The sequence below is a fragment of the Triticum urartu genome, chromosome 6A (assembly GCF_056163025.1).
Source record: "Triticum urartu cultivar PI428250 chromosome 6A, HENAU_Tu73, whole genome shotgun sequence".
In the NCBI taxonomy this organism is placed as follows: Eukaryota; Viridiplantae; Streptophyta; class Magnoliopsida; order Poales; family Poaceae; genus Triticum; species Triticum urartu.
This window is the reverse complement of record NC_141878.1, coordinates 264,528,514-264,542,422: the sequence shown is the minus strand read 5'-3', so window position 1 is coordinate 264,542,422 and position 13,909 is coordinate 264,528,514.

Sequence of the window (13,909 nt, the reverse complement as noted above, 5' to 3'; positions counted from 1 at the left end):
CCTATATTAGGACTAATTTTATAACCACAGAAAATTACCATGCTGTTTAGAGACTCTCAAAAAAATATAAGTGAAGTACGAGAGTTAATCAATTTCAATAAAATAAAATCATCGCCGTGCTCTAAAAAGATATAAGTGAAGCACTAGAGCAAATTTGCCTAGCTCAAAAGATATAAGTGGAGCACATAGACCATTCTAATAAATCACGATTCATGCGTGTCTCTCCCAAAAGGTGTGTACATCAAGGATGATTGTGGCAAACTAAAAAGCAAACACTCAAATCATACAATACGCTCCAAGCAAAACACATATCATGTGGTGAATAAAAATATAGCCTCAAGTAAAGTTACCGATAGACGAAAACGAAAGAGGGGATGCCTTCCCGGGGCATCCCCAAGCTTAGGCTCTTTGGCCTCCTTTAATATTACCTTGGGGTGCCTTGGGCATTCCCAAGATTAGGCTCTTGCCACTCCTTGTTCCATAGTCCATCAAATCCTTACCCAAAACTTGAAAACTTCACAACACAAAACTTCAACAGAAAATCTCAGAAGCTCCGTTACTATAAGAAAATAAATCACCACTTTTGGTACTATTGTGAATGAAAGAAGAGAAATAGATGAAGTATTCTTTAAACAAGAACCTATGCTAAAACACAATTTGCCTGTTGAAATCCTAGGGGATCCTCCTCCACCTAAGGGTGATCCCGTGTTTGAGATTAAACCATTGCTTGATAATCTTAAATATGCTTATCTTGATGAAAAGAAAATATATCCTGTTATTACTAGTGCTAACCTTTCAGAGCATGAAGAAGAAAGATTATTGAAAACTCTGAAGAAGCACCGTGCTGCTATTGGATATACTCTTGATGATCTTAAGGGCATTAGTCCCACTCTATGTCAATATAAAATAAATTTGGAAGCAGATGCCAAACTAGTTCGTGATCCTCAACGACATCTGAATCCTAAAATGAAAGAAGTGGTAAGAACAGAAATACTAAAGCTTCTAGAGGCAGGTATAATTTATCCCGTTGCTGATAGTCAGTGGGTAAGTCATGTTCATTGTGTCCCTAAGAAGGGAGGTATTACTGTTGTTCCTAATGATAAAGATGAATTGATTCCACAAAGAATTATTACCAGTTATAGGATGGTAATTGATTTCCGCAAATTAAATAAGGCTACTAAGAAATATCCTTACCCCTTACCTTTTATCGATCAAATGCTAGAAAGATTATGAAAACATACACATTACTGCTTTCTAGATGGTTATTCTGGTTTCTCTCAAATACCTGTGTCAGCTAAAGATCAATCAAAGACTACTTTTACATGCCCTTTTGGTACGTTTTCTTATAGACGTATGCCTTTTGGTTTATGTAATGCACCTGCTACCTTTCAAAGATGCATGATGGCGATATTCTCTGACTTTTGTGAAAAGATTTGTGAGGTTTTCATGGATGACTTTTCCATCTATGGATCTTCTTTTGATGATTGCTTGAGCAATCTTGATCGAGTTTTGTAGAGATGTGAAGAAACTAATCTTGTCTTGAATTGGGAAAAGTGCCACTTTATGGTTAATGAGGGTATTGTCTTGGAGCATAAAGTTTCTGAAAGAGGTATTGAAGTTGATAAAGCCAAGGTTGATGCTATTGAAAAGATGCCATGTCCCAAGGACATCAAAGGTATAAGAAGTTTCCTTGGTCACGCCAGATTTTATAGGAGGTTCATCAGGGACTTCTCGAAAATTTCTCGGCCTTTGACTAATTTATTACAAAAAGATATACCATTTGTCTTTGATGATGATTGTGTAGAAGCATTTGAAATACTTAAGAAATCATTAGTCTCTGCACCTATTGTTCAGCCACCTGATTGGAATTTACCCTTTGAAATTATGTGTGATGCTGGTGATTATGCTGTAGGTGTTGTTCTAGGGCAAAGAGTTGATAAGAAATTAAATGCTATCCATTATGCTAGTAAGACTCTAGACAATGCTCAAAGAAATTATGCTACTACTGAAAAAGAACTTTTAGCAGTTGTATTTGCTTGTGATAAATTCAGACCTTATATTGTTGATACTAAAGTAACTATCCACACTGATCATGCTACTATTAAATATCTTATGGAGAAGAAAGATGCTAAACCTAGACTTATTAGATAGGTTCTCTTGCTACAAGAATTTGATTTGCATATTGTTGATAGAAAAGGAGCTGAGAACCCCGTTGCAGACAACTTATCTAGGTTAGAGAATGTTCTTGATGACCCACTACCTATTGATGATAGCTTTCCTGATGAACAATTAAATGTCATAAGTACTTCTCGTAGTACTCCTTGGTATGCTGATTATGCTAATTACATAGTTGCTAAATTTATACCACCTAGCTTCACATACCAACAAAAGAAAAAGTTCTTCTATGATTTGAGACATTACAATTGGGATGACCCACATATTTATAAAGAAGAAGTAGATGGTATTATTAGACGTTGTGTACCTGAGCATGAACAGGAACAGATCCTACGCAAGTGCCACTCCGAAACTTATGGAGGACACCACGCGGGAGATAGAACTGCACATAAGGTATTGCAATCCGGTTTTTATTGGCCTACTCTCTTCAAGGATGCCCGTAAGTTTGTCCTATATTGTGATTAATATCAAAGAATTGGTAATATTAGTAGAAGTCAAGAAATGCCTATGAATTATTCACTTGTTATTGAACCGTTTGATGTTTGGGACTTTGATTATATGGGACCTTTTCCTGCCTCTAATGGATATACACATACTTTAGTTGCTGTTGATTACGTTACTAAGTGGGTAGAAGCTATTCAACTAGTAGTGCTGATCATAACACTTCTATTAAAATGCTTAAAGAAGTTATTTTTCTGAGGTTTGGAGTCCCTAGATATTTAATGACTGATGGTGGTTCACATTTTATTCATGGTGCTTTCCGTAAAATGCTTGCTACATATGACGTCAATCATAGAATTGCATCTCCTTATCACCCACAGTCTAGTGGTCAAGTAGAATTGAGTAATAGAGAACTCAAATTAATTTTGCAAAAGACTGTCAATAGGTCTAGAAAGAATTAGTCCAAGAAACTTGATGATGCATTATGGGCCTATAGAACTGCATATAAAAATCCTATGGGTATGTCTCCATATAAAATGGTATATGGAAAAGCATGTCACTTACCTCTCGAACTAGAACATAAGGCATATTGGGCTATTAAAGAGCTCAACTATGATTTCAAACTTGCCGGTGAAAAGAGGTTATTTGATATTAGCTCACTTGATGAATGGAGAACCCAAGCTTATGAAAATGCCAAGTTGTTTAAAGAAAAGGTTAAAAGATGGCATGACAAAAGGATACAAAAGCGTGAGTTTAATGTAGGTGATTATGCATTGCTATACAACTCTCGTTTAAGATTTTTTGCAGGGAAACTTCTCTCTAAATGGGAAGGCCCCTATGTTATCGAGGAGGTCTATCATTCCGGTGCCATAAAAATCAACAACTTCGAAGGCACAAATCTGAAGGTGGTAAACGGTCAAAGAATCAAACACTATATCTCAGGTAATCCCATAAATGTTGAAACCAATATTATTGAAACCGTAACCCCGGAGGAATACATAAGGGACACTTTCGAGAACGTTTCAGACTCCGAAAAGGAATAGGTATGTGGTACGGTAAGTAAACCAACTCCAAAACAATTTTTAAGGCAATATTTCTCCGTTTTGGAATATTTAGAAAAACAGAAAATTAAGTAGCAGTCCGGGAAGGACACGAGGGCCTCACGAGGGTGGAGGGCGCGCCCTACCCCCTGGGCGCGCCCCCTACCTTGTGAGCTCCTCGTGTGCCTTCCGGACTCCGTTTTCTTGCACGATACGTATTTTGGTCGGTAAATATTCATTATATAATCTCCTGGGGGTTTTGACTCCCGTATCACGCAAAAATCTCCTGTTTTTGTTTCGAGCTGTTTTTTCTGACAGATCTAGATTATCATGACGTCCCCAAGTGCTTCCAAGGACAAGTTCTTCGAGAAGGTCATCAACCCTTACCTCATGGAGGTGCTGTGACACCCTCAAACCATTGAGATGCGTGATGGGTTGCTGCACATCCGCGATGCTGAGGGACCAAAGGGAACCGGAAGCATGGAGACGAGGCTCGAAGCAATGGAGCAACAAGTTTTCAAGTGCCAGGGGATGGTGGAGCGTGGAATCAACACTAGCCACATGATGCTCGCGGAGTTCACTAACAACTACAAGCCGGATGCCAAGAACACTGAGGAGGCCATCTTCAAGCTATATGAGAAGATCGAGCACCTCTGTGGGAGTCCCGGATTAGGGGGTCTCCGGACAGCCGGACTATCTCCATTGGCCGTACTGTTGGACTATGAAGATACAAGATTGAAGGCTTTGTCTCGTGTCCGGATGGGACTCTACTTGGCGTGGAAGGCAAGCTAGGCAATACGGATATGGATATCTCCTCCTTTGTAACCGACCTTGTGTAACCCTAACCCTCTCCGGTGTCTATATAAACTGGAGGGTTTTAGTCCGTAGGACAACATCAACTACAACACACAATCATACCATAGGCTAGCTTCTAGGGTTTAGCCTCTCTGATCTCGTGGTAGATCTACTCTTGTACTACCCATATCATCAATATTAATCAAGCAGGACGTAGGGTTTTACCTCCATCAAGAGGTCCTGAACCTGGGTAAAACATTGTGTCCCCTGCCTCCTGTTACCATCCGCCTTAGACGCACAGTTCGAGATCCCCTACCCGAGATTCGCCGGTTTTGACACCGACATTGGTGCTTTAATTGAGAGTTCCTTTGTGTCGTCGCCCTTAGGCTTGATGGATCCTACTATCATCGATGGCGATGCAGTCCAGGGTGAGACTTTTCTCCCCGGATAGATCTTCGTGTTCAGCGGCTTTGCACTGCGGGCCAATTCGCTTGGCCATCTGGAGCAGATTGAAAATTACGCCCCTGGCCACCAGGTCAGGTTTGGAAGCTTAAACTACACGACCGATATCCGTGGAGATTTGATCTTCGACGGATTCGAGCCTCTGCCTTGTGCGTCACACGGTCACGATGAGTACGATTTAGCTCTACCATCGGATAGTGTTCAAGAGATCGCACAGGCAGCCGCTCTGACCCTCAATTCGGAGCCAGGTGCGCCTTTCGCGGACGGGTGGATGGACCCCACCACGGAAGCCTTACCCTTAGCGGCGATCGAGCCGAACATCGACCTTATCTTGCATGAGAGCCGTGTTGTTAAACTGTCAGATCCTTCTCCAGCCACGGACTCCGAACCGCCTGCGCTCGTTCCTATCGAATCCGATTGGGCGCCAATCATGGAGTTTACCTCCGTGGATATTTTTCAGCACTCGCCCTTTGGCGACATACTGAACTCATTAAGGTCTCTCTCCTTGTCAGGAGGATCCTGGCCGAACTATGTCCGGCAGGACTAGGATGCGGACGACAAAGAAATTCACGGCCCACCCACCACCCACTTAGTAGCCACTGTCGACGACTTAACCGACATGCTCGACTTCGACTCCGAAGACATCGACAGTATGGACGACAATGCGGGAGACGCAGAGGAACCACTGCCCACAGGGCACTGGACGCCCACTTCACCACATGACGTATACATGGTGAACACACCAAAAGAACATGACAACGAGGAACGGAAGAACGCAACGAAGGGTTGTCCCCTCGAGAAGCAGTCAAAGCAGCGGCGTAAACGCCGCTCCAAATCCCGCCTCGACAGAAACAACAATCGTACAGACCCAGCGTTAGAGCAGGGGGGAACCATTGCCGGACCACGGCAACACGAAGGATCAAGCCGAACAACCTGACTCTGTCAAAGATAATAGTCCGGATGACTTCACACTGGACAGACACCCGGAGCAACAGAATGCCCGTCAAAGGCTTGTTGCCACCGCGAGGAGTCTAAAAAAGCAGAAGCAAAGACTCAAGGCTGCACAAGACACACTCGGAATCAGATGGAGCAAAGTACTCAACGCAGCAGCGAAGTACGGCGGTAATCGCCCCACCAAGAGCTACCCGAAGCGGAAGTTGCTACCCGAATTCGATGAGGAGGCCTTAGATCCCCCGCAACCAAAAATTAAACGGCCAACATAGAGTGGCAAGCAATGCCGCACATAAGCCAATACGCAATCCACTCGAGGGCTCGCATCAAAAGGACGGCGCAACTAGATCCATCTATGGACCACGCAGACGCGCTCCAGCATACGAGGCAACACAACAAACATCCGAACACTACAGTACACCCAGATACAGGGGTGCCGCACACCCCCTATGTTTCACCGACGAGGTACTGGACCATGAATTTCCGGAGGGATTCAAACCCGTAAACATAGAGGCATATGACGGAACAACAGACCCTGGGGTCTGGGTTGAGGACTATATCCTCCATATCCATATGGCTCGAGGAGATCATCTCCATGCCATTAAGTATTTACCCCTCAAACTCAAAGGACCAGCTCGGCACTGTCTTAAAAGCCTCCCCGAAAGCTCCATTGGAAGCTGGGAAGAGCTCGAAGACGCTTTTCGGGCAAATTTTCAAGGGACTTATGTCCGACCTCCGGACGCGGATGATTTGAGTCATATAACTCAACAGCCCGGAGAGTCAGCCCGAAAGCTTTGGAACAAGTTCCTTACTAAAAAGAACCAAATAGTCGACTGTCCGGACGCCGAAGCCTTGGCAGCTTTTAAGCATAGCGTCCGTGACGAATGGGTCGCCAGACACCTCGGCCAAGAAAAGCCGAGAACAATGGCAGCATTAACAAGCCTCATGACCCACTTTTGCGAGGGTGAGGATAGCTGGCTAGCCAGATGTAGCACCAGCGACCCCAATACATCCGAAGTTAGAGATGGAAACAGGAAATCACGGCGCAACAACAATAATAAATGCCGGAATAAAGAAGACAGCACGAAGAGCATGAAAGTAAACGCCGGATTCAAAAGCTCTCGGCCAAGTCAGCAAAAGCCGCCCTCTAAAGGCGCCAGAGACGAACTATCCAGCCTAAACATAATTTTGGACCAAGTATGTCAGATCCATAGTACCCCGGGTAAACCTGCTAATCATACCCACAGAGAATGTTGGGTCTTCAAGCAGTCCGGCAAGCTCAACGCCATACACAAGGGGGAAGATACACCAAGCGAAGACAAGGATGAGCCTCTCAAGCAAGACACCGGGGAACAAAGAAAATTTCCACCAGAAGTAAAAACAGTAAACGTGTTACACGTGATAAAGGGGAGAAACAAAGCGGCACTCCCAGATAAATATGCCCAAAGGCCTATCACCGCGGAGTCCTGCCACTGGTCGTTTCAACCGATCACCTTTGACCATCGGGATTACTCGGCAAGTATCCGGCATGCAGGATGGGCTGCCCTGGTATTAGACCCAATAATTGACGGATACCACTTTACACGAGTCCTGATGGACGGTGGCAGAAGTTTAAACCTGATATACCAGGATACAATCCGCAAAATGGGGATAGACCCAATGAAAATTTGCCTAAGCAATACTACCCTTAAAGGAGTAACGCCAGGCCTAGGGGCTCATTGCACGGGCTCCCTGCTACTAGAGGTTATATTCGGCTTCCCGGATAACTTCCGTAGCAAACATTTCATAATCCACATTGCTCCGTTCCAAAGTGGCTATCAAGCACTACTTGGACGTGAAGCTTTCGCTCGCTTTAATGCAATACCGCACTACGCTTCCCTTACGCTTAAGATGCCCGGTCCACATGGCATCATTACAGTAAATGGAAATATAAGCGATCCCTGTGCGCCGAAGAGAGTGCGACTGCCTTGGCAGCCGCACACTAAAAAGGGCCTCACCAGCTAAAGCATTTGATATGTCGTCAAGACCACAGACACGGTTAGACGAGTCCGGCGCAGCCATATGTAACTCACACAGGTTTGATAAGCCACACCCCTATTACAAATACAAGGGGCTCAACACGCGCAGACAAGTGGCAATTTTTACTCATCTTGAATTATACATGGTTTCTTCAAACCTACCTTTTTGCACGACAACTTTTCACCTAAGTTTCTCTCTTTTACAGATGACCATCATGCTACACCCGTCCAGGATACGGCACAACAGAGACACAGGCGCAGACGTGCAGCAGGGACCCGCCCCAAGGATTCTTTTTAGATTAAGACCCTGCGTCAACCTTTTTTACTGTCTCTTGTTGATACACATCCCTCGGATTCTCAATACAATTGAGAAGGATGGTGGCGTCTTGGCATGTGGCCACGTCAGAATAATGCACGTACCTGGACACCAGGGGCTTCTTACAAAGGGCACTATTTAGGCCCGGTTTATACCATAAAGACCGAATACCTTAGGGAGTGTTCGGCATCGCGAGTTTGGCCTTATATGCATCAGCTCCGAATCATGTCTTTGGTCAAATGTTGGGTTTGCCCAGCTCCTATGTTTTGGTACCTTACGTTCCGCTCTATCGGCTAAGGTAGCACTAGGAGAACTACTGCGATTGTGCCCCGGGTCATCCGGACGAGCACCTCAGTAGAGAAAGCCGAAAACTGACTGTCATGATATAACGTGAGACTGGTCAACCACTCGATGACCTATCGGAATGTTAGAATTCCTCCGCCTTAACGAAGGGATGTTTCCCGGCCAGGCATGTACGCACCCCGAATTCGGGAGAGTGCAGAGCCAACAGGGGCTATATAGTAGCCCCACCGTCAAACTCCTATGGCTAAGTGAAAGTGTTAAAGCATTATAGTCCGGTTGCCTCGTTCGCCGCGCTATCACCTCCTTAATAGGACCAAGACGTTGGGTTAAGTGTGAACACACGTCTTCTGTGAACACCTCCACATTATATGTGTGGGGGCTGAAGCCGACGACTACAATCTTTCAGGTTATACACATGTATACATAAACGGCCGCACAGGAGGCATCATATTACTTTCAAGCAAAAGTATAAACACAGCCTTAATAAATTTCATAAAAACATTGTGTTTACAATGGGAATACATGTCACTCAAACATGATATTCTTCGAGCACTGGGCCTCTATCAAACGAGCACCCTCGAGAACCTCTTCGAAATAGTGCTCGGCAGCCACTCGGCCTATGGCCGAACCCTGCGCCGCAACAGTGGTAGCATCCATCTTCGCCCAGTATGCTTTAACACGGGCAAGGGCCATCCGCGAGCCTTCTATGCATGCCGACCTCTTCACCGCATTGATGCGCGGCACCGCACCAAGGAACTGCTGCAGTAAGCTGAAATAGCTGTTCGGTTTCGACTTTTCTGGCCACAGCTGATCCACGACAGACCTCATGGCGAGTCCGGACAACCTATTCAGTTCGGTCCATTCGGCTAGCTGATCAGTCAATGGAAGCGGACGCTCTGGAACATTGAATTGCGACCAGAATAGCTTGTCCACTTCACGATCTGTTTGACCTTGGAAGTATTTGGCTGCATCGGCAGCGCTCGCCGCTAAGTCCATATATGCGTCTGCCGAACTCAAAAGCCGATCCAGAGGGGCATACTGTGGATCTCCGAACTTTCTCCGTAGCATGAACGGCTTCCCAGCCGTAATATCCCCGGCTTCATGCAGCTCCTCCTTCTTCGCTCTCATAGCAGAGCGGGTGTCTTTGTTCACCATCGTGGCCTTTTCAAGGTCCGCTGCCTTCAATCGGTTCTCTTTTTCAAAGACCTGGCAATGGTCGGCAGTGTCTTTTAATTCTACGGCCATCTTGGCCATCTGCTCTTTGCTCTCGCAATGCACGGCCTTCTCGGCTTTCAACTCTTCGACCGCCTTCAAAGCAGTCGCATTACTAATCCTTGCTTGTTCTTTGGCTCAGGCAAGTTCCGCCCGCAAGGTTTCCACGGTGGCAGCTCCATCTGCACTCACAACATATTAAAGATACTGGCATCATGTTGCTCTTACTATGTGGCATTCACCAAAAATTAACACTTACCCTATGCCTCGTCAAGCCTCTTGTTAACAAGCTCGATGTCGGCATCCGCCGCATCCAGTTGCCGCTTCAGTTCGGCAAATTCATGAGTCCGGCTAGCCACCGGAGCTCCCACTACCTGCACATTAAAGCGGTACGGTTATTGCCTGGGACTACGATCCTCTATTTGCCGCCGTTCTCGGCGACAACCAGAGTCTCAGGGGCTACTATCTACACAGGGCACACCTAATAATGTGCGGTACCATCACAAATGTACATCATTTTACGTACCTCAAAGCCCGTCAGTAGACTCATAAAGGCATCATGCAACCCGCTTTCGGCGGATGAGATCCTTTCCATCACCGTACCCATCAATGTACGGTGTTCTTCTGAGATGGCCGCTCGCTCCAACAGCTCTCTCAGTATGTCCGACCGCATACCAGACGGTGCCGGACTCTTCTGTTTGCTCTATTAGAGAGCCGGATGTTGGGGACTTCGGGTGACTATAGTATTATCTTCTGGCCTCACCGGATCCGGAGAGGCCCTCCGTGACGACACTTCAAGGTCGCCCGCTTCTTGAGCGGAGGAGTCCGGGGGAGGCGTTTTACTCTCCATCATCTCCGGAAGAAGATCCCCCGAAGATGAGCTTTGCTGAGAAGGGCTAAGATCCGAACTGCAATAAATACTTCAGTTATTTTCCTCAGAGGCAAGGTAGTATATCTCCACTATTGAAGTACTTTCTGATTACTTACAGCTCGTTGGAGGGCTGATCCCCGCGCAGACTTTGTGCGGCAAGAGCACCCTCCAAGGCAGGACCCTTTGGCGGAGATTTCTTCTCCCGCTTGGAAACCTTGGTTTCCGGATCTTTAGAGGTAGTCATCTTCCTTCCCCGGGGGTGAGAGAATGCCCGATTCCTCCCCTCGGTTATCCTCCCTCACGGAGGCGCTCGTTCCCTCGGTCGGAATGGGTAGCGATGGAGGTCCGCTTTCGCCCTCATTATTGCCCCCTTTGTCTTCCTTTGAGGGCTCCGGGCAAGGTGCTAGCTCGAGCATCTTTTCCAGTACCGGATTTCCAAACCCTCAGGAAGGGGGGCCGAACACCGAATCATCTTCGCCTTTGTTATCTAGTCCTGGTCAAAGAGCGATTTCTCAAAATGACATCGTGGTAAACAAAAGACGGTGTGTTCGGCTAAAGGATTACTTACTTGGTCGGCGGTACGGTTGCTGCTCAGGCCCACGTCCTCGGTGGTATCCGGACACTCTATTTGGGGTCTGAAGAATGATTTGTACATCTCCTCGTGCGTCAGGCTGAGGAAATTCTGAATAGTACACGGCCCTTCTGGGTTGAACTCCCACATGTGGAGGGGACGGCGTTTGCAAGGCTGGACTCGACGAACCAGCATGACTTGCGCCACCATAATCAAACTGAAATCTCCTTCGAAGAGATTTTGGATGCGGCTTTGCAGTACAGGCACGTCCTTGGCAGGACCCCAGCTCAGGCCTCTGCTAATCCATGACATCAGTTATGGTGGAGGGCCTGAGCGGAAAGCAGGGGCAGCCACCCACTTGGCACTTCTGGGAGCTGTGATAACCAACCCTGTTGCCATAATCCGGACACATCTGGAAAGGAACCTTTGGGCCACGGAGCTCCTGCTATCTTGCTTATTAATGCGGCTCCGCACGGTGCATACTGCCCCTCGACCATCTTCGGCTTCACGTCAAAGGTCTTGAGCCACAGGCCGAAGTGAGGGGTAATGCGGAGGAAGGCCTCACACACGACAATGAATGTCCAGATGTGGAGAAAGGAGTCCGGGGCTAGATCGTGGAAATCTAGCCCGTAATAAAACATCAACCCCCTAACGAAGGGATCCAGAGTGAGGCCTAGTCCTCGGAGGAAGTGGGAGATGAACACGACGTCTTCGTTGGGATCGGGAGTAGGGACAACCTGCCCTCGGGCAGGCAGCCGATGCGAAACCTCGGCGGTCAGGTATCTGGCCTCCCTCAACTTCTTGATGTCTTCTTCCATAACGGAGGAGGGCATCCACCGGCCTTGAAGGCTAGATCTGGACAAGATTGAAGATCCGGAGCACCTGACCTGGGCTTTGGGTGTTAGAACTCGAGGCGGGGGAAGGATTCGATTGAGCACGGGAGGGAAAAAAGTAAAAGCCTTGTCCCTTTATAAAGAGGGTGAATATCAAGCGTCCTCTCCGTAGCCATTTGGGACTTGCCTGATCTAGGAGTCCTAGACACGGTTGGGTTACCCACGCCCGTATTGATGAGAATCCCGTAATAAGGGGACACGATCTTTGCTTTGACAAGACGTGTCGAAAAACTGCCTCGCGTTATGTGCGGGGCTAGTTAAAGGAAACGGTTCGAATAATCACCGGGCCATGGCATAATGTCGTGTTGCCAAAACAAGTCAGCAAATTAGATGTGAAAATATTATTCTCTCTACAGTGGTATGTGGAACTTATTTTGCAGGGTCGGACACTATCCTTATATTCAAATTCTTCCATGGTATATTCGGAGGAGGAACCCGCCTTGCAATGCCGAAGACAATACTGTGCGCCGGACTCATCGTCATTGAAGCCTAGTTCAGGGGCTACTATGGGAGTCTTGGATTAGGGGGTCTCCGGACAGCCGGACTATCTCCATTGGCCGGACTGTTGGACTATGAAGATACAAGATTGAAGGCTTCGTCTCATGTCCGGATGGGACTCTACTTGGCGTGGAAGGCAATCTAGGCAATACGGATATGGATATCTCCTCCTTTGTAATCGACCTTGTGTAACCCTAACCCTCTCCGGTGTCTATATAAACTGGAGGGTTTTAGTCCGTAGGACAACATCAACTACAATACACAACCATACCATAGGCTAGCTTCTAGGGTTTAGCCTCTCTGATCTCGTGGTAGATCTACTCTTGTACTACCCATATCATCAATATCAATCAAGCAGGACGTAGGGTTTTACCTCCATCAAGAGGGCCTGAACCTAGGTAAAACATTGTGTCCCCTGCCTCCTGTTACCATCCGCCTTAGACGCACAGCTCAGGACCCCCTACCTGAGATCCGCCAGTTTTGACACCGACAACCTCCAAGCCCAAATCTATGACCTGCAAAACCAAAACTGTGAGTATGAATATAGATTCAAAAGAATGAGTTTGGCTGCAGATTCGAGGATTCCGGAGACTCGGTCATCCTTCTATGATGGTGAACCTATGCCTTGGAAGATGGATGACAAGCCTGCATCATCAACAACACCTCCACCTTCTTCACCAACCAAGGAGATATAATCACATGGGTATGGGCACTCCCCTTGGCAACTGCCAAGCTTGGGGGAGGTGCCCCGGTATCATATCACCATCACTTTTATCTTTACCGTTTTCCTTAGTTCGATCTTATTAGTAGTATTTTGATCTAGTAGAATAAAGTTTATGGCATGATCTAGTTGTGAGTTTTGCTTTATTATCCTTCTATGTAATCGAGTCTGTGAGCTATATAATAAAGATTAGTGTTGAGTCAAGGGCTTGATTATTTTGCCATGATCCTAAGTGAATAAAACAAAAGAGAAAGAAATAAAAAGAAACAAAGAGATCATATGGATCTCATGGAGAGTAATGAGCTCACATAGAAAAGGTATGATGAGTAAAAGTTGTTGAGAGTTGACAAGCATAGTTTTGGTCATCGTTGCAATTAATAGGAAGTAATAAAGAAAGAGAGGTATTCACATATGGATATACTATCTTGGACATCTTTTATGATTGTGAGAACTCATTAAAATATGACATGCTAAAGAGTTGACATTGGACAAGGAAGACAACGTAATGGGTTATGTTTTCTTACATCTGAGATAAATTATATTGTCTTGGATCCTCCAACATGTTGAGATTGCCTTTCCCCCTCATGCTAGACAAATTCTTAGCACCAAGTAGAGATACTACTTGTGCTTCCAAATACCCTT